At 38.8% G+C, this 24,802-nt stretch overlaps 1 long non-coding RNA gene across 1 annotated transcript; it reads left to right on the forward strand.

The window, feature by feature from the left end:
* Positions 1–18,797: 18,797 nt before the first annotated feature.
* LOC138891318 (uncharacterized) lies at positions 18,798–24,348 on the forward strand. The gene is made up of 2 exons (XR_011407704.1): positions 18,798–20,431; positions 24,023–24,348. It is a non-coding gene; the product is annotated as an uncharacterized lncRNA (long non-coding RNA).
* Positions 24,349–24,802: the final 454 nt, after the last annotated feature.

Consider the following 24,802-nt stretch of genomic DNA (forward strand, 5'->3'; position numbering starts at 1 on the left):
GAATGGGTTGAAGCGTTGGAAACTAGACTCAAAGACCTTTCATTTGATAGGTTGGGCATCACACAAAACCTTATATAAATATAGATATACTTGTCCAAAGTGAGGTCTTGTGCGTACTCATTTACAACTTTAGTCTATTTGGTAATTTTCCAACTTGTCTTAGACTTAGGCTTCTCCTTAGACCCTAAATCAATTATAATAAGACTCATACACTTATTACCATATCCAAATTATATCCATAATATTAATCCTCATTTGCACGCAAGATAAAATAATTAGCCTACCTTGGCACCTCGAAATCTTAAATTACTAAGCAAAATTTTCTGGGGCTTTACATTCTCCCCCGCTTAAGATCATTCGTCCTCGAATGAGGATCAATGTTCATTCATTAGCCATCCTTATGTAACTTTTGCTTTTTCACATCATGAAATATATCAACAGCCCCGAATTTGGCTAACTCCTTAAATTTCCGAAAATTTCGCCAGAGTTTCCTTTGTAACTAGGACTATCTACCTGTCAGAGGGCCCCAGATACATATCCTAATAGCATATACATCTCCTATAGACATAACATAACTTGTACAACACCAACCATGGCTGCATAGGCAACATATATAACCAAAAAAGGAATAGTTTAACATAGATCAAATCAAAAGATAAGAGTTCATAGGAACCAAATGCATGAAAGCTATTACAAAAATATTCAACCAGATGTGGGTACTTCTTTCTCATTTATTCCTCGGCTTCCCAAGTGGCTTCCTCAACCTGCTGGTTCCGCTATAACACTTTTATAGAGGCAATTTCCTTATTTCTCAATTTCCGGACTTGCCTATCAAGAATGGCAACTGGAATTTCTTCATAAGATAGTTCTTCATTAACCTCAATAGCTTCAATTGGTACAATAGCGGATGAATCTACCACTACCTTCTTCAATATAGACACATGGAAGACCGGATGTACCAACGACATCTCGGGTGGCAGCTCGAGCTTGTATGTCACCTGACCAATCCTCTGAATGATTCTGTATGGTCCGACATACCTCGGACTTAATTTCCCTTTCTTCCCGAATCGCATGATTCCCTTCATGAGGGAAACCTTAAAAAATACCCAATCATCTTCTTTTAACTCCAAATCTCTACGACGAATGTCCGAATAAGACTTTTGGAGACTCTGAGCAGTTTTCAACCTCTCCTTAATAATTTTGACTTTCTCCATGGCCTGATGCACGAGGTCTGGCCCTATCAATTCTGCTTCTCCAACCTCGAACCACCCAATGGGAGACCTGCATCTCCTACCATACAGTTCCTCGAATGGTGCCATCTAGATACTAGCATAGAAGCTGGTGTTGCAAGCAAATTCTATGAGTGGCAAATGGTAATCCCTTCTACCTTTGAAATCAAGAACACAAGCACACAACATATCCTCAAGCGTCTGAATGGTCCGCTCAGCCTGCCCATTAGTTCGTGGATGGAAGGTTGTACTATGATTTACATGAGCACCCAAACCTTGCTGAAATTTCTTCCAAAAGTTTGCCGTGAATTGAACCCCTCGATCTGAAATAATTGAGATTGGAGTGTTAGGCAACCTGACTATTTCTTGGATATAAAGTTGAGCATATTGTTCCATTGTGTCAGTAGATTTGATTGGCAAGAAGCATGCTGATTTCGTGAGTCGATCCATGGTTACCCAAATTGAGTCAAACTTGCGCGTAGTGCGCGGTAATCATACCACAAAATCCATATTGATCATTTCCCATTTCCACATTGGAATTTCTATGCTTTTTAACATTCCTCCAGGCCTTTGATGTTCAACCTTCACTTGCTGACAGTTCGGACATTTTTCCACAAAGTCCGCCACATAACTTTTCATGTTATTCCACCAATAAACTTCTTTGAGATCATGATACATTTTTATAGAACTTGGGTGTACGGAATACCTAGAAGTGTGAGCTTCTGCCAAAATCCTTTCCCGAAGACCGTCAATATCTGGAACACATAGGCGGCCTTGGTACCGTGGGGTACCATCATCCATGCCAAGGGAAAAAGTTGTGGTCTTGTGTTTATGAATCCCCTCTTTCAGTTGTGCTAACAATGAATCGTTGAATTGCTTCTCTTTCACTTCCGTCACAAGCGATGATTCAGCCCTATTCTGCACAATCACTCCTCCTTCATTAAAGTCCTCCAGGCGAACTCCCAAACTAGCCAACTGGTGAACCTCCCTGGCCAACGGCCTCTGATATGCCTCCAAATGAGCCAAACTGCCCATAGATTTTTGACAAAGAGCATCCGCTACAACATTAGCCTTTTCCGGGTGATAGAGAATCTCAATATCATAGTCCTTGAGTAACCCGAGCCATCCTCTCTGTCTCAGATTCAACTCCTTTTGTTTAAAAAAATATATTGAAGGCTCTTGTGGTTCATAAATACATCAACGTGGACCCCATACACATAATGTCGCCAAATTTTATACAAAACTACCGCCGCAAGTTCTAAGTCATGTGTTGAATAGTTCCTTTCATGATTCTTGGGTTACCTAGAGGCATAAACTATCACCTTAACATGTTGCATCATTAGTGGAACATCTTTATCACATTTCTCTTACATAAGACCTCGCACGAATCGAGTTCTACAATAATTTCCCTGATATGGTTACAATCTCCTATGAATACTTGCAACTAACTCTTCCAAATTCTCAACAAAAGACATTACTGAAAGAGTTTTCTTATAGAACCTTCTCTTTCAAAGGAATAACATCTTCTAGCATGCGCACACACTTTAATATCATCAACATGCACGACATTGCATCAAATCTAATGTAACATTGTGCTCAGACCTTTCCTGGTCAACCTCTTTTCTCCTTGTGTGCCTTATAGGATTTAAGAAACCACTCCACTTTCCCTTGTGAACATTCTCATGATCTCTCTTTACTGTTCAATACTTCCCAAAACATATATCAACACTCTTCATACATATTTAATTCAGAAAGTACCACTGGCCCGAACAACATGTTGGTACCATCTTTTCTTTCTAACTGGAATATTCATTCACATTCTATTTTGCTCATAATGCATAATTGATGGCCTTATTTTGCCACACACTTGTCTACCTCCCGTGAACTTGTAATATCATTGTGTCTGGTTTAATGAGTCTATCATACCATAACTTTACCACCAGTAGTCTCACTTTTCATTATATGTAGACATGAACTATCTCTAGCTCCTTTAGTTACCATTCAGTGTCACCCAAGTTGGTAGCATTACGGTTAGTCCTTTATACCTTCTATTAACACTTGTGCTCCAGGCGAGTCCACCATTCTGATATGAACTATTTTGTGATAACCATGGACATCTCAATTTATAGATTTTCTTCCCATTTCTTCTCGCCTCATTATTCCTAGTTAGTGAATAGCCACACACTCTTCCACACGTTACGTGGTCTTTTTCCTTAATTTTTTTTCATCCAGCTCACCTCTTAACTCTTGTTAGGATATCATTGGGAAAATGTGTTATCACTTAACACTTCTTTGCTTGTAAAATTCTCTAGAGGCTCTCTATCAAGTCCAAATACCCTCTTGGATTATTATAGCATCACATATATTTCTCCCACTCGTTCCACCTTTATTAACGCCTTGGTACTTTGGTTAAATCACAGATCTATGATTAACCCATTCTAAAAACTCGCAACCTTCCACATTTGATATATAGTACTTACTTAGGTTCCATTGTTCCTAACCCTCTAACAAGTATAAAATCCCTTTACAAACATACTCTTAGTTTCTAGGATCGTTGACCCGATCATCCACATTTCCATGTATGAAGAATTTACCTTACTTAACCTTCCACCCTTATTTTGGGGTACTAGTGGTCTACCATTAGCATACCCTTTCAGATAATCACGTTATCCATTATCACTTTTCTAGACTACGCATGTCTTCAACAACATACTCAAACATCATAGCTACATGGTCTTACTTTTGTTTCATTGTATTAAGTGGCCTTACTATGGTCCTTCCTCCCCCACTTAGGGCGAATGTCCTGGATTTTGACAGAAGGCTTGAATTTAGCGACTTCATGGACATATGTTTCATTTCTCTATCCCTCACATATATGTTCGACTATTAGGGAGATTGAAGTAACAATGGTATTAACCTCATAAGTTCTCATTTCTTATTCAGCCACATGGGCTTGGGATTTCAATTCCTCATATCAATATCCTTTAGGAGTGTAATATCAGTTCGTACACTTCTGGATTTTTATAAAGTTCGATGTACATGGGTCTTCTCATCGGGGTTCAATTGACTCTCCTTTCATAACTTCTTGTCTCCCATAAGAGACCTACATATTTTTTATTACTCTCTTAATCATGCCTTAGATATATCACATGCTTATACAATAAATTTTCTTTTACACCTTAGGATAATTTACATACTTCTCACACTATCCACATGTGCTATTCAAGCTTATATAGCACTTATCAATTCAATGTTTCTTTAGAAGTGGTAATCATTTTTAACACTTTTCTTGAATAAATTATGATTCTGGTACGATGTACGTATCTCATATATTCGTACCATTCGTTCAACACGATACATGTGCTATCTCCTTAATATTCAGGCCTTTTCCCATTTGTCATTCCATATGACAACATTACTTGAAATAGACGAAAAAACGTTTAAACTTAGCTTGAATCTTAATGCACGAGTTAGAAGACAATCTTATTGTCAAGCTTTATCGCACGATCTAGAGTGTTGAAGAAGGGTAACATTTCTAAATGTCCGCGTAGCCTCTAACTTATATATGTGGTCGACAACACCACCGATAAGAAGGAATCTACTAGACATGGCTCCGAGATATCCTAGGACACTTTAAAACCTTAGGCTCTGATACTAAGTTTGTCACACCCCAACTTCAGGAGGCGCGACCGGCACTCAATCGAGTGAACCCAACTGAGCAAGCCTTATCAACCGCTATCTATCCAACTAGATAAGAATAAGGAAGCCAAGCTTACCTTTATTTAAACTAGAAAAGATAGTAAATTAAACTTCTTAGTTCATTTTATATCACAACATTTAAAACGTGGTTAAACTTCCAAGGTTCCATACAAGTTATAGTGTAGAAGAAAGCAAGTACAAGGTTACAACATGGTCCATTGACCTATCCAATACACATACATAACCCACACAAACGTCTACGGAGCCTCTAAGGATACAAAAGACGTGATAACAATGCCGGTAACAAGGCCTCGACTATACCTCAAAAGTGAAAGTCCAAGGTAAGAAGATGTAAAATATAACCCCTTGAAGGAGAAATGGGCTCACCAAGACTTTGAGAAGAAGGTACTCCGCTATGCGCGATTGGCACTATCCGCAATGGAGCCACCTACATTCATAAAAAAAATATAGCACCCCCGACAAAAGGGACGTTAGTGCCATCGAATAGCACTAGTATGTATAACTAAACACCATTTTACTATAAAGAACTATCAAGCAAGTACAAGTAAATCATATGAGTAAATAAAATATGCAATTCATTCAATCCTTCATATAATTTCCAAAACTTAGTTTGGGGCATTTCTTTCATATCTTCATCACTGTTCTCAATACAACCGCTATCTTGAGCGGAGTCCGATCACGACCTGACCGGATAGGTTGCCTCGTTGGAGGAATATATCTCAATCACTATTTTATTTCCCTTATCCGAAATTCAATATTAGCACATTACCACCATGTATGCGGCATGGTGTCCGATCACGACCCGATCGGCTAGGCTACCTTATCTAGGCATTGTTCCTTTCTCATTAGTCATCACATCTGAATCTTTATTTCACATATATATCATATCAATTCCTTGGCACTCAGGGCCACCATTATCACATCATTTTCCATTTTCAGTATTCATCTTGCAGGTTGTGATCATAGGCATATACAAAAGTAATTCAAGTTGCAGTATAGGTAAGTGGGCACATAACTAGCATGAATAATTCTCAATTTCTATCTTGGCTTATAGCCTAAGCATTTCAACACATAATTGTATTCTTCATACTTCTCTAATTATCAAGAATGGTACATTACTCACATTGAGGCACATCCTTCACGTATATGTGTAGTTAATTACAAATCAATTAATGCGCAATAACAATCAATACATTAACCAATTCAAATCTTACCACACTTTTGTAAACGCCAACGGAGCTCAATTTCTAATAAAAGGGGATTTTAACCATACATACCTCAAAGAGCTTTTCCTTAAGTTACTACAACATTCCAGAAATTCTAGCAATGCCCATCTACTTCAAGACATAACAAAATTGAACATAAATTAGGAAGATTTTCATAATTCTAGCTCATTTGGGCACTTTATCAAACACCATATGTGCATTAAATATTTATGGTCCTTCTATAGAGGATTTCATCAGCCCACAACCCATACTTTTCCATTTTTAGCTCAACCATGTTCCTACACCTTTTGACAACACATGCAAACAAGATAACAACTCCAATATCCACAAACTTTCTTGATAAATACCCGCCTTTAGCTAAAATTCAAAATTAAGGGTTAGGGTATAGAATCTTACCTCAAGGATGAAGACCTAGTGTGGTTTTCCTTGTTAATCCTTCAAGATTTGAGCAAGAGTTGTAGAAGAATTGATGAGGAACACTTTCCCACTCTAGGGCATTCTCTCTCTCTAAAAGTATCTGATTTTTGCTCAAGAAATGGTCCCTTCCATCTATTTGACGAAATGAGGTCGTTTTATAACAAAAAACCCAATTTTATATAGCCACGCTGCATGGGGCACCGCGGTTGTGAAAAAAGTGTTCAGAAAACGTTTTTGGATGCTCTTTGTACCTCCCCACAGGCGCGCCGCATGGGGCGCCGCAGTAGTGTAAAATTCTGTGCTGCTTTTGGTAATTTGGTCATAACTTCTGGTATGAGTGTCTGAATGATGAATGGTTTGAAGCATTGGAAACTAGACTCAAAGACCTTTCATTTGATAGGTTGTGCATCGCACAAAACCTTATATAAATAGAGATATACGTGTCCAAATTGAGGTCTTGTGCGTACTCATTTACAACTTTAGTCTATTTGGTAATTCTCCAACTTCTCTTAGACTTAGGCTTCTCTTTGACCCTAAATCAATTATAAAAAGACTTATACACTTATTAACATATCCAAATGATATCCATAATATCATTAATCCTCATTTGCACGCAAGATAAAATAATTAGCCTACCTTGGCACCACGAAATCTTAAATTACTAAGCAAATTTTTTTGGGGCTTTACAACCCCGAACGAGCTCGAGGAAACATTGTCAGTGTAACCAATAGAAGGACGAAATATCCATGAGCGGTCGGATATTATGGTGAGAATCTCGGCACGTATCAATAAGGAATCGACAGTAGAACGCATTATAACATGCATTCCAAAGCAATACATTATTTTTCTCTTTAAGCTCTTATTCAATTGTGCCTTGTTACCGATCGATACTCATCTAGTTCGAGGGTGGTCAACCTTCCAAGGCTTTAAGTGTTCAATTCATGTGATATGAATTTACTTTATCATTGTTTATTTCAATTGCAATTTAATTTATTTCTTTGTGTCAAGTTAATCCACGTATCCTTAAAACCACTTACAAATTCAATTTTTATCCTATTTTGAGGGTAAGCAAACTAGAAGCCGAAGTCTAAAGAGGGGAGAATGGAAAGTTTGGAACACTAGATTTAATTATCCTGTTGGACGATACAAATTAGGTCTCTTCTTTTGTGGTAACTTGTATAGTGATTTTTTTTGAATAAAGCTTTTTGACTGACATGGATCATGAATGGTGAAGGCGCATGTAAAAGAGTATTAGACTTTGATGAGATTAATTAGAACCTCGCATCTAAGGACTAGTTTTTACATTTTTTTTTGTTTTTTTTCGAGACTTATTTTCAAAACGTTGTTTATTTATGCATTAGTCTAATTTTTGATGATAAGTTTCAAGAAAATCACTTTTCAGGTAAAAAATATTTTCTCTCGCAAAATTGTAATATTTTTTCAAGTGAAATACATGTCTAAACACAAGTAAAAATTTCAACTTCGTTCTAATTCTAATGATAAAGTGACAAATGTTGCTGCTTCTCACAAATTGTAACGATCCAACCGGTCGTTTTGAGAATTTAAGCTCCATTCGGCGGCGTAAGGTCTTGAAAAAATTTATATTATGTGTATCGACTTGCGTGCATGGTTGAATTCAGTTACCAGATGATTCAGAGTCGGATTGGAAGAAGGAACTAGTTTTGGAAGCTTAAGCGGTGAGAATTTGACCAGAATTTGACTTTTGTGTAAACGACGCCGGAGTGAGTTTTGGATGATGTCAGCAACTTTGTATGGCGATTTTGGACTTAGGCGTGTGTCCGGATTTGGATTTGGAAGTCCGTAGAGTAAATTGAGGCAATTCGGCGAAAGTTGGAAAAGTTAAAGTTTGGAAAATGGAGAAGTTTGACTCATAGTTGACTTTTGTAATATCGGGATCGTAATGCGATTTCGAGAGTTGGATCTGCTCCGTTATGTCATTTTGGAAATGTCTGCAAAATTTGGCATCATTCCGGGTTGATGTGATTGGTTTCGGCACAAGTTTTCGAAGTTGGAAGATTTGGAAGTTCATAGTCCGATTCATGGCGCGATTTTCATTTTCGGCATTGTTTGATGTGATTTGAGAACTCAAGTAAGTCCGTGTTAGGTTATAAAACTTGTTTATGTGTTAGACGGGGTCCCCGGGGCCTCGGGTGTGTTCCGGGTGGGCTATGGTTCATTTTCCCATATTTTTGAACTGCTAATATCTGTCAGCTGGTTTTCTCCTTTGCATTCGCGTATGCTTCTCCATGTTTGCGAAGAGTAATCCTGGAGGAGGAATTTATTGTTCTCCGTGTTCGCATGATCTAGTTCGCGATCACGGAAGTCTGTTTTCTCCTACTTGGCGTTCGCACCCGTCCCTTCGCTTTCGCGTAGTAGGAATTAAGAGTTGGGCATTGGTGACCATTTCTTCTACGCGTTCGCATTCCTCTATCCGCGGATACGCGCGTATGCCCTACCCTCTCTCACGTTCGCGTAGGCCAGTTGTGAGCCACCAGGTTTCTCATTCTCCGCGTTCGCGATGACCAATATGGGAAGCCTTCATTTTTCTTCTTTGCGAACGCGATCCCTCCTCCGCGTTCGTGATGCATAAATACCTGGGCAGACAGAATATATTCCCAAATCGAGGGTTACACCATTTTTATCATATCTTGACTTGTGGAGCTCGGTTTGTAGCGATTCTTTGAGAGTTTTTCAAGCAAAACAATTGGGTAAGTGTTCTTCACCTAGGACTTAATACATTCCATGATTTTATATTTGTTTTTATCATTTAAATTGTGTTTTGGGTTGAGGAAAATGTTGGTTTTTGAAGAAAATTTCTAAAATAAAAAATTATAATTTGAGGGACCAAATGGTATCGGAATTTGATAATTTTTGTATGGTTGAACTCGTATTGGAATGGGTATTCGATTTTTGTAAAAAAATTTGAGTTTCAGGGTGTGGGCCCGGGGGTCGACTTTTGGACCAATTTTTAGATTTTGTTAAAGATTGAGACTTTTTGATTCGGAATAGTTTCTTATGAGTTTTATTTGTGCTTTGAAGTTATTTTGGTCAGATTTGAGCCGTCCGGAGGTCTTTTGCACCCGAGAAGTCCATTTTAGAGTATCAGTTTGTCATCTTTGAGGTAAGTATCTTGCCTAACCTTGTGAGGGGGACTTCCCCTTAGGAATTGAGTCTTCTATGTTGATTGTAGTCTGTGTACGCGAGGTGAGGATTGCGTGCTCATACTTATTTGTGAAAAATTGGCCTTTAGGGTTCTTAGGTCCTTATACTCTCTGTGTATGAAGTTGTTCGTGATACGTTTGAGTTCCTATTTGCTGGTTTCACTTCTACATGCTTTAGTTAGAATTAATTGCTTTAGGATTCACTCTTATTGCCTATTTGACTTAACTGAAGATTTTGCCTCTTCTATCGTCATGCTATCGTTCCATAACTGGTTATCTTTAATTGAAATTATTATTGTCTCATCCTATACTTTTTTAGCCTTTTTTGGAGTTTAGATAACCTATATCTTAATTGACTTGCCTTTATTTGGAACTATTTGACTCATGTTAACTTCCTTATTGTTGACTCGTATATTGTGGGATCGTTGCAACATGTTAACTCTCCCTTGTTGAACTATTCCCTTTATTCCTAGCTTTCTTTACTATGGTTACGCCTTGTGAACGGGTTCTATTGTTTCTTTGTGATTTAAAGTTCTTGAGCTGATTTACTCGTCGTACTTTGTATTATTGTCATTTTTGTTGTTGTACTTATTGTGGTGATGTACGAGATTCTGACGTGCAGTAACTGTTAATTCTATTGATTGTGCTGCATATTTACTTTGGGACTATGTGACGGTATCTCGGTAGATCCCCCTGTTCTGCATATTTACTTTGGGCCTACGGAACGATTTTTCGGTAGATCCCGCTGCACATTTATGTTTGGGACTACGAGACCGTATCTCGGTAGATCTCCCTATTCTATATATTTACTTTGGGACTACGGAATAGTATTCCAGAAGATCCCTCTACACATTTATGTTTGGGACTACGAGACGGTATCCTGGGAGATCCCCTATTATTATCACTTTGTTTTGAGCTGTTGCTTTTCATTGATCCTATCCCTGTGTAGACATTCTATGTGTTGTCCGTTCTTTCCATATGCTTACTAGCTGGTATGAACTATGTTAGGACACTTGCGCAAGCATACACGTGGCTAAGCACCATTATTAGATAAGAGGCTTCTTGGTATTGCTGAGTATAGATGCACACCCTTGTTTAATTGCCTTCCATGTGAGAATAGCTCTATTTGGCACGTGAGTTGTCGGTAAAATTATGATGTGTGATGAGGGCACATGATGCCAAGTGTTAGCGTTCAGATATTGAGACCCGTATTGTATGAATATGGGATGAGGTATCATAGGGTGACTTATATTCGAAGGATATTTACTTGGAAAGATTATATTCGAAAAATATTTATTTTGAAAGAACTATTTTTGAAAAATATTTATTTGAAGGAAGTATATTTCGAAATATTTTTATCACTTTAAGGATTTGACTGATTGATTGAAGTTTGTTGGCTAAGACCTAATATGAAAACTGTCGTAGTTGCTGAGTTACGACTTGTCTTTACTGTATTTGTAATTTCGGATTTGGGTTGTATTTTCATCAACTTTTCTGTCTTTTTTATGAGGGTGTTCTGCTGTTACTTGCTATTTTCTTTCCTTATTGCAATTACTGTATTGTTAGCCATATCGCATAGTTTTTATGTAGATATCATGTTCTATTGTTTCTATACTTATACTTGTTCTGCTTATTATACCAGTGGGTATCTTGACTGTTCCTTGTCACTACTCCACCGAGCTTAGTCTTGTTACTTATTGGGCACCACTGTGGTGTGCTTATACTACACTTTTGTACATTTTTTTGTATAGATCCAGGTATTGATCATTAGTAGCTTAGCGAATTCTTGCCGAGGAGACTCAAATAAACCTGCTGTTGCGTTCGCAGGCTTCGGCGTCACCTTTCTACTTTGTATTTACACTGTTCACTCTTATTTCAAGACAATTGTATTTTAGAGGTTTTCTAGCAACTCTGTAGAGCTTATGACTTGTACTACCAGTTTTGGGAATTTCTAAGTTTTGCAAAGATTTCTATATCGAGACTATTAGACTTTTCTTTATTATTGTTGATATTCAGTATATGTTAGGCTTACCTAGTCCCTAAGACTAGGTGCCATCACAAAACCTAACAGAGGGGAAATTGGGTCGTGACAAGTTGGTATTAGAGCTCTAGGTTCATAAGTGCTACGAGTCATAAGCAAGTTTAGTAGAGTCTTGCAGATCGGTACAGAGACGCATGTGCTTATCTTCGAGAGGCTATGGAACTATTAGGACAATCTCACTTCTTTCATTCCTATCGTGCGAACTTATTGATCTCGGAGTTTGAACTTTTCTCATTCCATTCTCTCAGAGATTGTGAGGACACGATCTGCAGTTATCGATGACGCTGCTTCCGGAGCAGGTGTTGTTAGAGGCAGAGCCAGAGGCCTACGAGGAGTACGTGCCGCAGCTAGAGCACTTACTAGAGCAACAATTGAGGAGCCGCCAGTAGCTCTAGTTGGGTAATAGGTACCAGAGACGCGTATTGTTACCCTCGGACTTCAGGAGACTTTAGCACAGTTCTTGAGCATGTTTGGTACATTGGCTCAGGCGGGGTTGATTCCGGTTGCACCAGCTACTTCATAGATCGGAGGAGGGACTCAGACTCCTGCCGCCCGCACTCCAGAGCAGTGAGTTCACATTGGTCAGGTTCCAGGTGTCATAGCGACATTGCCTGTGGTTCTAGTTCAGCACATGGTTAGGGCAGCAGCATCTGAGGAAGGGCAATTTAGATTTGCAAGGTTCAAGGAATATGACCCTCATACATTAAGTGGTTTGGTTTCAAAGAGCGCACAGGGTTTTATAGAGGAGTGCCATCGCCATTCTCTGTACTATGGGTATTGTTAAGACGAGTGGGGTTGCTTTTACTACGTTCAAGCTTCAGGGAACAACTTATCAGTGGTGGTAAGCATATGAGTCAAGTAGTCTGGCCGATACAGCTTCACTTATATGGGGTTAGGTTTCAGAGATGTTTTTGAGAGCGTTTGCACCTCAGTCCCTTCGAGATGCATGGCGTGTGGAGTTTGAGCAGCTACGCTAGAGTACTATGTCAGTATTAGAGTATGCCATCACATTCAGTGATTTGTCCAGACATGCACCTGCCTTGATCGCTATAGTTAGGGAGCGAGCCCGTAGATTCATTGATGGGCTTAAGCATGATATTCGGCTCAGCATGACTCGGGAGTTGGAGTCAAATGTTTCGTTTCAACAGGTGATAGGGATCGCTCATCGGTTAGAGGGCATGTGGGACTGGGAGCGAGAGGACTAATGAGATCAGGAGGGAGAGTACGGAGAGGCGAGGAGGCCTCATCGACCCGAGAGATATGGCGGTCCTGATTTTGGAGGCAGGGTGTGACATGGTAGAGGTTTTGTAGGTCAGCCAGTTCAGTTTGTGCTTTAGGCTTCACACCGTGATTCAAGTGTTCATGGATCTCAGAGTACCCATACCGCATAATTCCCACAGCTACATCAGCAGCGAGGTTGCTTTGAGTGTGGAGATACTAGCCACAAGGTGAGATATTGTCCTAGACTTCAGACAGATGCGTCACAGCAAGGTATTTAGGCGAGTAGAGGACGCCCAAGAGGGGGAGGCCCGGCCCGTTGATGTGTTTCATATAGTAGGCTTAAGGCCGCTATGCTAGATGATATCATTCAGGTATGCTCTCGATTTGTTATAGAGGAGCGCCATCCATAGTTCATTACAGTTCTGCTTATCGGGGTGAGTTCCCCTATTTGTTGCTCCATTTATGAATGTGTTTCATGATTTGCACTCTGTTATGTGTTGCCCTATTGGGAGGTTCTATGAGTGATAGCCCATGTCTATCGTCTGTTCTATTCATTATTGAGAGTTATGAGACTAGTAGTAAATTCCTATTGTCCATTATGGTATGCTTGATGTGATCTCTGGGCACTTTTGGTTACGAGCTGTGGTTTTATGCTCCACTAGTTTATGAGCCATCACGTGTTGTAATTTTGTTGACGGATTTGATCTAGTGAGAGGTTCAAGCTAGTTGATGTATACCCTACTTGTGATTCAGAGTTGAGGGTGGGACCCTCGCGATTTCATGTGATTTGATGTGTTTGAATCGAGCTGTGTACCGTAGTGGAAGTTATATCAGTATGAGATCCTTGTGATTCGTTCATATGCTTTGATTCTTTTCTTGTTGTATTGTTTTGTGGGTTAGTACTGATAGAAAATTATGCCCGTCGAGCTTGTTTGATAGTTCCCTTATGTGTTTCTCTTTCAATATTCAGTTATTTTCGTTTTGTGCTTCTTGAGTTTTAGCTTGCGGGGTATGTGCCTGGTGGTGTTAGTTGTGACTTGTTGATTCGGGTGTACGATTATGAGGTCTTCGTGTTTCTTGCATCATTTTCAGTGTTATGGAGGTTTGAAATAGAGTTCTATTGGATATAAGTAATGGTCGGTGCTGGATTTGATTTCGGGCAGGTATTATGATCAGAAATGTTATTATAGTCCTATTGTGGGGTGTATGTTGTGTGGTTGTACTCTGTGGGTGTAGGCATAAGTGGTTGTAGATAGTTGAGACTGGTACCAGATATGGATTTAGAGTCGGGTCTTTTGGAAATGAATGGAAGGTGATAATTTTGGCTCTAAGGCTTATTAGTATTGGTAGAAAGGCTAAATTGCAGTTACGATGGTGTCGTCAGGTTTATGTGGATTAGGGTGATGTGGGATCACCCGCGGGTGTATTTGGAAGTGTGCATTCAGTGAATTGAGGAATACAAGGCGAATCTTGGCACATTCGAGGACGAACGTTTGTTTTAATAGGGGGAGGATGTAACGACCCGACCGATCATTTTGAGAATTTAAGCTCTATTCGATGGCGTAAGGCCTTGAACAATTTCATATTATGTGTATCGACTTGCGTGCATGGTTGAATTCAGTTATCGGATGATTTGGAGTCGAACTGGAAGAAAGAATATAGTTTTGGAAGCTTAAGCGATGAGAATTTGACTTTTGTGTAAGCGGCTCCGGAATGAGTTTTGGATGATGTTAGCAGCTTTGTATGGTGATTTTGGACTTAGGCGTGCATCCGGATTTGGAAGTCCGTAGGGTAAATTGAGGCAATTCGGCAAAAGTTGGAAAAGTTAAAGTTTGGAAAATGAAGAAGTTTGACTCGTAGTTGACTTTTCTGATATCGGGGTCGGAATGCGATTCTGAGAGTTGGAGCAGCTCCGTTATGTCATTTTGGACATGTCTGCAAAATTTGGCGTCATTCCAGGTTGATTTGATTGGGTTCAGCACAAGTTTTCAAAGTTGGAAGATTTGAAAGTTCAAGTCCGATTCATGGCGCGATTTATATTGTCGACATTGTTTGATGTGATTTGAGACCTCCAACGAGTCCGTGTTAGGTTATAGAACTTGTTTGTGTGATAGACGAGGTCCCGGGGTCCTCGACTGTTTTTCGGGTGGGCTACATGTCATTTTCCCCTATTTTTGAACTACTGTTATCTGTCAGCTAGTTTTCTTCTTCACGTTCGCGTCTGTTCCTCTGCGTTCGCGAAGAGTAATCCTGGAGGAGGAATTTATTGTTCTCCGCATTCGCATGATCTAGTTCGCGATCGTGGAAGTCTGTTTTCTCCTACTTCGTATTCGCACCCGACCCTTCGTGTTCGCGCAGTAGGAATTAAAAGTTGGGCATTAGTGACCATTCCTTCTACGCGTTCGCATTCCTCTGTCTACGAATGTGTACGTATGCTCTTTCCTCTATCACGTTCGCGTAGGCCAGTTGTGAGCCATCAGGTTTCTCCTTCTCCGTGTTCACGAGCTTATTGTCGCGTTCGCGATGACCAACCTGGGCAGCCTTCATTTTCTTCTTTGCGAACGCGATTCTTGCTCCACGTTCGCGATGCATATTTTGTTAAATATTAAGACTTTATGATCCAAAATAGTTTCTTATTAGTTTTATTTGTGCTTTGAAGTTATTTTGGTTAGATTTGAGCCGTCCGGAGGTCTTTGCACCGAGAAGTCCATTTTAGAGTATCGGTTCGTCGCCTTTGAGGTAAGTATCTTTCCTAACCTTGTGTGGGGGACTTCCCCTTAGGAATTGAGTCTTCTATGTTGATTGTAGTCCATGTACGCGAGGTGATGACTGCGTGCTCGGACTTATTTATGGAAAGTTAGCCTTTAGGGTTCTTAGGTCCTTATACTCACTATGTATGAAGTTGTTCGTGATGCGTTTGAGTTCCTATTTGCTGGTTTCACTTCTACATGCTTTAGTTAGAATTAATTGCTTCAGGATTCACTCTTATTGCCTATTTGGCTTAACTGAAGATTTTGCCTCTTCTATCGTCATGCTATCTTTCATAGCTGCTTATCTTTAATTGAAATTATTATTGTCTTATCCTATAATTGTTTAGCCTTAATTGGAGTTTAGATAACCTATATCTTAGTTGACTTGCCTTTATTTGGAACTATTTGACTCGTGTTGGCTTCTTTATTGTTGACTTGTATATTGTGGGATCGTTGCTACATGTTAGTTCTCCCTTGTTGAATTGTTCCCTTTATGCCTAACATTCTTTACTATGGTTATTCCTTGTGAACTGGTTCTACCTTTTCTTTGTGATTTAAAGTTCTTGAGTTGATTTACTCGTCGTACTTTGTATCATTGTCATTTTTATTGTTGTACTTGTTGTGGTGACGTACGAGGTTTTGCCGTGCTGTAACTGTTAATTCTGTTGGTTGTGCTGCATATTTACTTTGGAAATACGGGACGGTATCCTGGTAGATCCCCCTGTTCTGCATATTTACATTGGGACTATGGAACGGTATTCCGGTAGATCCCCATGTATATTTACGTTTAGGACTACGGGATGGTATCACGGTAGATCCCCTTGTTCTGCATATTTACTTTGGTACTACGGAACGGTATTCCGATAGATCCCCCTACACATTTATGTTTGGGACTACAGGACGGTATCTTGGGAGATTCACAGTTATTATCACTGTGTTCTGAGCTGCTGCTTTTCATTGATCCTATCCCTGTATAGACATTCTACGTGCTGTTCGTTCTTTCTTTATGCTTACTAGCTGGTATGAACTATGTTAGGACACTTGCACAAGCATATACGTGGCTACACCCTTATCGGATAAGAGGCTTCTTGGTATTGCTGAGTATAGACGCACACCCTTGTTTAATTGCCTTTAATGTGAGAGTAGCTCTATTTGGTGCGTGAGTTGTCTGTAAGATAATGAGGTGTGATGAGGGCACATGATTCCAAGTGTTAGGGTTCAGGCATTGAGACTCGTATTGTATGAATATGAGATGAGGTATCATATGATGACTTATATTTGAAGGATATATACTTGAAAAGATTATATTCGAAATGTATTTATTTTGAAAGAGCTATTTTAGAAAAATATTTATTTGAAGGAAGTATATTTCTAAATATTTTTATCACTTGAAGGATTTGACTGATTGATTGAAGTTTGTTGGCTAAGACCTAATGTGAAAATTGTCGTAGTTACTGAGTCACGACTTGTCTTTACTGTATTTGTGATTTTGAATTTGGGTTGTATTTTCATCCACTTTTCTGTGTTTTTTATTATGGTGTTCCACTGTTACTTGATGTTTTCTTTCCTTATTGCAATTACTGTATTGTTAGCCATATCTCGTAGTCTTTATGTACACATCATGTTCTGTTATTTCTATAGTTATACTTGTTCTGCTTATTAGAGCAGTGGGTGTCTTGACTGTTCCTCGTCACTACTCCACCGAGGTTAGTCTTGATACTTACTGGACACCGCTGTGGTGTGATCATACTATACTTCTGTACATTTTTTTGGTACAGATCCAGATATTGATCGTTAGTAGCTGAGCGGATTCTTGCCGATGAGACTCAAGATAAACCTGTTGTTGCGTTCGCAGCCTTCGGAGTCACCTTCTTACTTTCTATTTACACTGTTCACTCTTATTTCGAGATAGTTGTATTTTAGAGGTTTTCTTGCAACTCTGTAGAGCTTATGACTTGTACTACCGGTTTTGAAAATTTGTAAGTTTTGCAAAGATTTCTATATCGAGACTGTTAGACTTTTCTTTATTATGGTTGATATTCAGTATATGTTACGCTTACCTAGTCTCTAAGACTATGTGCCATCACGAAACCCAACGGAGAGGAAATTGGGTCGTGACACAAATATTTTACTACTAGCTTTCTACTTATTAAAAGTGACCTTTTTTAGGTAAACAATAATTTGGCCTTTATCTTTAAATGGTTGAATCGATGACATTTCATGTTCTATCCCCTCTAATTCCAAACTTGCTGCTTACTAGCCACTCGAATATATTTTACATCTTAAACCTGGAGCAATCAACTCAAACTTGAAAGGTACTCTGAACCAAATGGGAACCAGCTAAACACTAAGAATTTGTTATACAAAATGACAAGTAGTAGTAGTACATTACGAGAAATCAAAAGGGCACACTGGGAAAAGGTTACTTATATATGTTGTGAAAGATACGGTTTCAATTTTTCTCATTAATGTACAATCAACTAATTACACATATTATGTTGACATGATGACACATATTACGTAAAAAGCTAAAGCAGGGATTTGGTTTAGTGCACAGAATCTACAGGATTACTTAAAAAAAGAGCTAGTGGAAAAGCTAAAAGGGTTGTAATAAATATTGAAAGGGAAGATATGGTTTCAAGTTTTTACTACCATGCAAACAGGAACTATTTTCCACTTGATTTTATCTGATTTGACTGGGTTATAATCCTAATAATTTGTAACGCATGGGGTCCAAATATGTGTGAATTTAAATTAACAAACAAGCAAATATGTGATCCTATATGGGACTGATCTCAGGTGAAATCTCAAACTTGTTGAACTAGTATGCTTAATAGACGAGCTTACGAGGAGATGTGATAAAATGAGAATTACATGAAGCATTAGTATGCAATAGTAGGAGCTTATTATTTCAGTTAGTTAGTAGTAAATATGTGAACACGTGGAATGTTAGTTAGGTGGTTAGTGGAAGTGAGCTTTCTATATATGTATTGTTAGCTCCATGTAACAGTACACATTTTCATTTTTTCTCTCAATACAATACTCTACTTCTTCTCTTCTCTCTCAAGTTCAGTTATGGCATTATCAGATTAGGGTCTCCATTATTGATTCATTCAAGTTTCATCATGATATCATAGCAGTAAAAACGTGATTGCGAGTTGAAATCGTTGATCCTATTTAAATTCACAGCAATCTCAATGGCGGCGAAAGCTGATCTCAACCATTGTTTCTTCAGTCATCGGACACCTCCAATCATCTCAATTTAATTGACTGGTTCAGAAAACTATTCCACGTGGAGTCGTGCGATGGAGATCAAGCTATTAGGAAAGTGTAGACATGTAATTTTTGACCCTCCCCGAGATTTTATATATTTTTAGCGTTTAAATGTTAAGTTTAGGTTTAATATCGTTATTTTAAATAGTCTTGACTCTTTTACTTTATTTTATCATTAAAAAATAAAAATTACAAAAAATATTTTTCATCTTTAGTTTAAAGTCAATTAGTATATTTAAATTTATAGTACTTTAATTTTACCTTGGCTGTAGCCTATTCTTCCTATTTTTTACTTTATTATAACATTTGAAAATACAAAAATTAGTTTCACTTTTAGTATTTAGTTTTATATTAGTTTATTTTAATTAAGGTTGATTTTTACACTTTATAGATACATTATATTATTTGGTCTCCTTAGCCTAAATTCAAACCCAAAAGACATGGTCCAACCCAATTTCCTAAGTCCAAGCCCATTTACCCTTTCCTCTCTTATATACTCCCTCTGTTTCATATTATATGAGGTAGTTTGACTCGGTACGGAGTTTAAGAAAAAATAAGAAGGCTTTTGAAACTTGTGGTCTTAAAAGCTTAAGGTGTAAAAAGTTTATGGGGCCATGACATTTGTGTGACTATAAAAGTTTTTCATTAAGGGTAAATGGTAAAATGAAAGAGTTTAAAGTTGAATTATTTCCAAATTTAGAAATGCATCATTTGTTTTGGAACAGACTAAAAAGGAAAGTACCTCATTTATTATAAAACGGAGGGAGTACCAATGAAAAATAACCTAAAAAAAGACTTACACCTTGACTTAACTCTAGGGACAACCTAAAAAAAGGGCGAAAACAGAAAGGCCAGCCGTTTCCATCGGAAGAGAAGTTTCATCTTCTCTTTCAAAAAAAAATGAACAGACCTAGAACCTTAGTCTTGAAGCAGCCGCGGAACCCAAGAGACCACCCCCCCTACGTCATTCTTTTTCAACCTTCGATCTCGCCGGAAAACGAACAACAACTAACACATACACAACACACACAATAAAAATGAGACTCCATTTCTGAAAATCGGCAGCAACGACTTTCTTCTTCATCATCCTCGACTCAGCTCGCTGGAACAACCACGAACCAGACTTCCTCCTTCACCTCCATCGCCGTCTCAACTCCACAAAAACACCACCTGAAGCCACAACAAAACAGTTCTAAAATACAGCCAAACAACCTCCAAAAGCTCTCCAAACACGACCGAAAATACAAGAGTTTTAGTCGAGGTTCAAAGCTCCGTCGAAGTTCTAGGTGTCATTTTCGGTTGTGGTTACTTCACGTAAAAGTCCAGCAGATATCTGTTCTTGTTGAGTTGAAGAATATTTAGCTATTGAAAGGTCCATTTCTCGACATTGCTTCCTTATTTCATTGACGTTATATGCTTGTTGATTCTTGGGATTGATTATTGAGTTGTTTGTTTATTCTACGTGATTAGGTGTTATGAATGCTTCATGTGTTATATAATTTTTCATGATTTGAGTTGGTACTGTTTATTTATTATGAATGATTAGGTGTTTTGATGTGAATAATTGAAGTTAGGTATTATGTGAATAATTGAAGTTAGGTATTTTTCATGTGAATAATTATTGTGAATGATTAGGTATTATGAATAATTGAAGTTTTGTTTGGTTTAGTGATCGTTTCAGTGCTCTTAAACTATTGTTGCTTCTGTTCTATGTTTGTGATCCCCTTTGGAAACTTGGGACTTATTTCCTTTAGCTTGCTTTGTTGTGAGAAGGATTTTGAGCTGACGTTAAAAGAATATCCTTTCAATATTAGGTCCGATTGTAAAGTAGCCAGTTTAACATTGTTCACTAATGATGTGGGGATCAGATTTGAACAATTTACAAAAATGAAGATGTGAATGGAATTTGGGGCCGATTGTTTTTCAATTAAATCTTATGGATTTGGTGTTCTGTTAAGTTGACCCATTTTTCTATATTTTATATTCTTAATTCGTAGCCTCACCCTAATCTTAAAGTAGTTTAGGAAAGTAACTTGTGAATATCGTAGCTTGCTTTAGGCGCGATTAGTAATAATGAATTATCGTGACTATGAGTACGGTTTTTGCGACATGGTTATGATACGTAATTTCCAAATCCGGGTGCATATTTCATGTGACACAGCCATAACCTCTAATAATGTTAATAAATTAAATATGTTGTAGATCATGGATACGGTTCCCGTGACACGATTCACAATGTGTACCAAACCAACAAGTGTACGACAATCGTAACTTGTTCCAGAATACTTTCATAAATAATTAAAAGCGGTCAAAGTTTAAAAATACACAATAGGTATAAAATATGTAATTACTCAGATAATTAGGCCAATAACAATAGTTGAGCGACCGTACTAAAACCACGGAATTCGGGAATGCCTAACACCTTCTCCCGGGTTAACAGAATTCCTTACCCGGATTTGTGACAACATGGCCGGTCGTCTTAAGAATTAACGCCCTGATCCCCTATTAACTGCTTTTCCCAAGTTTATTTCTGCTATTTTGATTTGCCGTGATGGTCGATTTTGAGTTTCGGAGAGTTTTGGGACACTTAGTCCCTAAATGAGAGCTTAAGTGCTGGATAGTTGACCGTAGTCGGAACTGTGTGAATACGGACTCGGAATGGAAATCCGATGGTTCTGTTAGCTCCGTTGGGTGATTTCAGGATTAGGAGCGTGTTCGGAGTGTGTTTTGGAGGTCTGTAGCTAATTTAGGCTTGAAATGCCAGAAGTTGAATTTTTGAAGTTCCGGTTCGATAGGGAGATTTTGATCCGAGGGTCGGAATGGAATTCCAAGAGTTGCAGTAGTTCTGTCATATCATTTGGGATGTGTTTGCAAAATTTCAGGTTATTCGGACGAGGTTTGGTAGACTTTTTGATCGAAAGTGTATTTTTAGAGTTTTTGGAATTTTAAGCTTAAATCCGATGAAAAATAGGCATTTTGATGTTGTTTTGAGCGTTCCAAAGGTTGAAACAAGTTTGAATGATATTTTAGGATTGGTTGGCAGGTTTGGTTGAGGTCCCGGGGGCCTCGAGTGTGTTTCGGATGCTCAACGAATCATTTTTGGAACTTAGGAAATTGCAAAAAATGTTGCAGCAATCAGTTCTGGTTTCCTTCATCGCGTTTGTGAGTGGGTTCTCGCGTTCGCGAAGAGGAGATGGGACTGGGGGAAAAGTTTGGCCTTAACGTTCGCGAGAGGGCCTCCGCATTCGCGAATAGGCTGGATGGTTGTGTTATGCGTTCGTGATTGGGCTTCGCGTTCACAGAAGAGGAAATGGCCCAGTGGAGTTTTGTGCATCGCGTTCGCGAAGGTTCGTCTGTGCAAGGCATCGCGTTCGCGGAGTGAGAGACGCGTTCGCGAAGAAGGAAAAATGGTCAAAGTTATTTTGTGCTTCGTGAACGCGAGGCTTTGACCGCGTTCGCGAAGAAGGAATTTTCTGGGCAGATATAAGATTTCAAAATCGAGGGCTTTATCCATTTTTATCAAAACTTAAGCTTGGGAGCTCGGATTTGAGCGAGATTTTGAGGTATTTTCAAAGATATCGATTGAGTAACGATTCTTAACTCATTTTTGCTTGTAACCCATTATTTTAAACATGAATTCATCCTTTAATTTTGAAATTTGTATGAAAATTTGGGGAAAAGTTCTTAGGCAAAGAATTGTGTTTTGATTGGGGATTTGAAATCGGATTTGGACAATTTTTAAACTCGTAAGAGTGTGAGGATTCTGAAACTATAAATTTTACCCAATTCCGAGACGTGGGCCGAGGGGCATTTTGGTCATTTTACATAATTTTACGTTTTAGCTTAGAATTTAATTGTAGAATCAGTTGCTTGAAGTGTTATTTACGTTATGCGATTGAATTGAATAGATTTGGGTCATTTGGAGTCGAGTACTCGTGGCAAGAGAGTGGTTTCGGGTTGACTTTGAGCTGGTTCGAGGTAAGTGGCTTGTCTAACCTTGTGGGGGGGGGGACCTTCCCCTTAGGATTGGTATGTTTGGTAATTGAAATGCCTTGTACGTGAGGCGACGAGTGCGTACTTGTGCTAATTGTTGGAAATCCGATTTTCTTTAAGTAAATACTAGCATGTTTCCTATCCTGTTTCTATTACTTGCACTATTAAGCCTATTGTTAGGTTAGGAAAGCATGTCTAAGTGACTTAATTGCTTTATTTGATTCAACCTGCCTTACTTGAATTCTGTGCAGCATGCTAGGCTAGAATCACTTATTGCCTTAATATGAAAATTTGCCATTTCTGTATATCTTCTTGCTGCTGCTGTGTATTTACATTGGGACTACGGATGTGGGATTCCGGTAGCTCCCCCTTGTCTGTTTACTTTGGGACTATATGTTAGATTCCCGATAGACCCCCCTACACATTTACTTTGGGACTGCAGGTTAGATTCCCGATAGATCGCCCTGTACAGTTATATGGAACTATGGGAATGCACCCGGTAGATTCCCCCAGTACTGGGTATTTACATTTAGGACTACCAATCGGGATTCCGGTAGATCCCCGCGCATTGATAGTTGGACTACGGGACGAGATCCCGAGAAATCCTTCGGACATATATATGATGGACTACGGGACGGTATCCCGGGAGATCTACTGGACAGTTGTAATTGGGACTACAGGACGGTATCCTAGAAGGTGCCCCGATTGTTATCTCTGTGTTGAGCTGTATTTCTTTCCGTGGCTTGTTTTGTCTCTATTCCAGTTGTTGTTGTTCTGTCAATTCTATGCTATTTCTTACTGTTGCACTTATTTATATTGTTTTATTCCACACTGTTAACCCTTATATTGTATTTAATCTCAGTAGCGCCCTGACCTTCCTCGTCACTACCCAACCGAGGTTAGGCTTGGCACTTACTGAGTACCGCTATGGTGTACTCATGCCTCTTTTGTGCATATTTTTCATGTGCAGATCCAGGTACTTCTACTCAGGCCTACTATCCTTGAGGGAGGCGACTACTTAGAGACTTCGAGGTACATCTCCCACGTCTGCAGACCAAGGAGTCCCTTTCTATTCCTGCTTTCTAGTATTTAGCCATTCTGTACTTTCTATTCTTATTAGACAATTTCGGAGTTAGAGCTATGTAGTATTTCTTTTTCTTAGCTTGTGATTCGTGGGTTTCCGGGTCTTGGATTTGGATATTGGTTTTTAGATTTATATATATGGTGTACGCCGAGTGGCACATTTAAACACTGTTATTGCCTTATTTCTATTTTTAAATTATTTTACTTCTGCAAGTTTTGGTTATCTTCCGCAAGTGTAGGCTTACCTAGTCGTAGAGACTAGGTGCCATCACGATGGTTCACGAAGGGCGAACCGGGGTCGTGACAAAACTTCTTCGATTCGGGATTTTAAACTGGTGACTTGGGACACCATAAATTATCCCAAGTGGTGATTCTGAACTTAAATAAATAATCCCATTTCGATTAATGTCACTTTAATTGGAAAAACTCCCATCCCTTTCGGGTAGAAAAAGGATGTATGACAGCTCTGGCGACTCTGCTGGGGATCGAACCCAGAATCTTTGATTCAGGGTTCAAGAATTCTAGCTTAGAATAATTGTTATATTTGACTTCTGTTTATTATCTGACTTTTATTACATGCTTGGGCCTAATGTGCTAAATGTCGTTTTTTACCGTTTTGATATTATTTGAACTGTATATAAACTGTTGCAAAACCCTTCTCTTCTAA

This window comes from Nicotiana sylvestris, chromosome 5, assembly GCF_000393655.2.
Source record: "Nicotiana sylvestris chromosome 5, ASM39365v2, whole genome shotgun sequence".
NCBI lineage: Eukaryota > Viridiplantae > Streptophyta > Magnoliopsida > Solanales > Solanaceae > Nicotiana > Nicotiana sylvestris.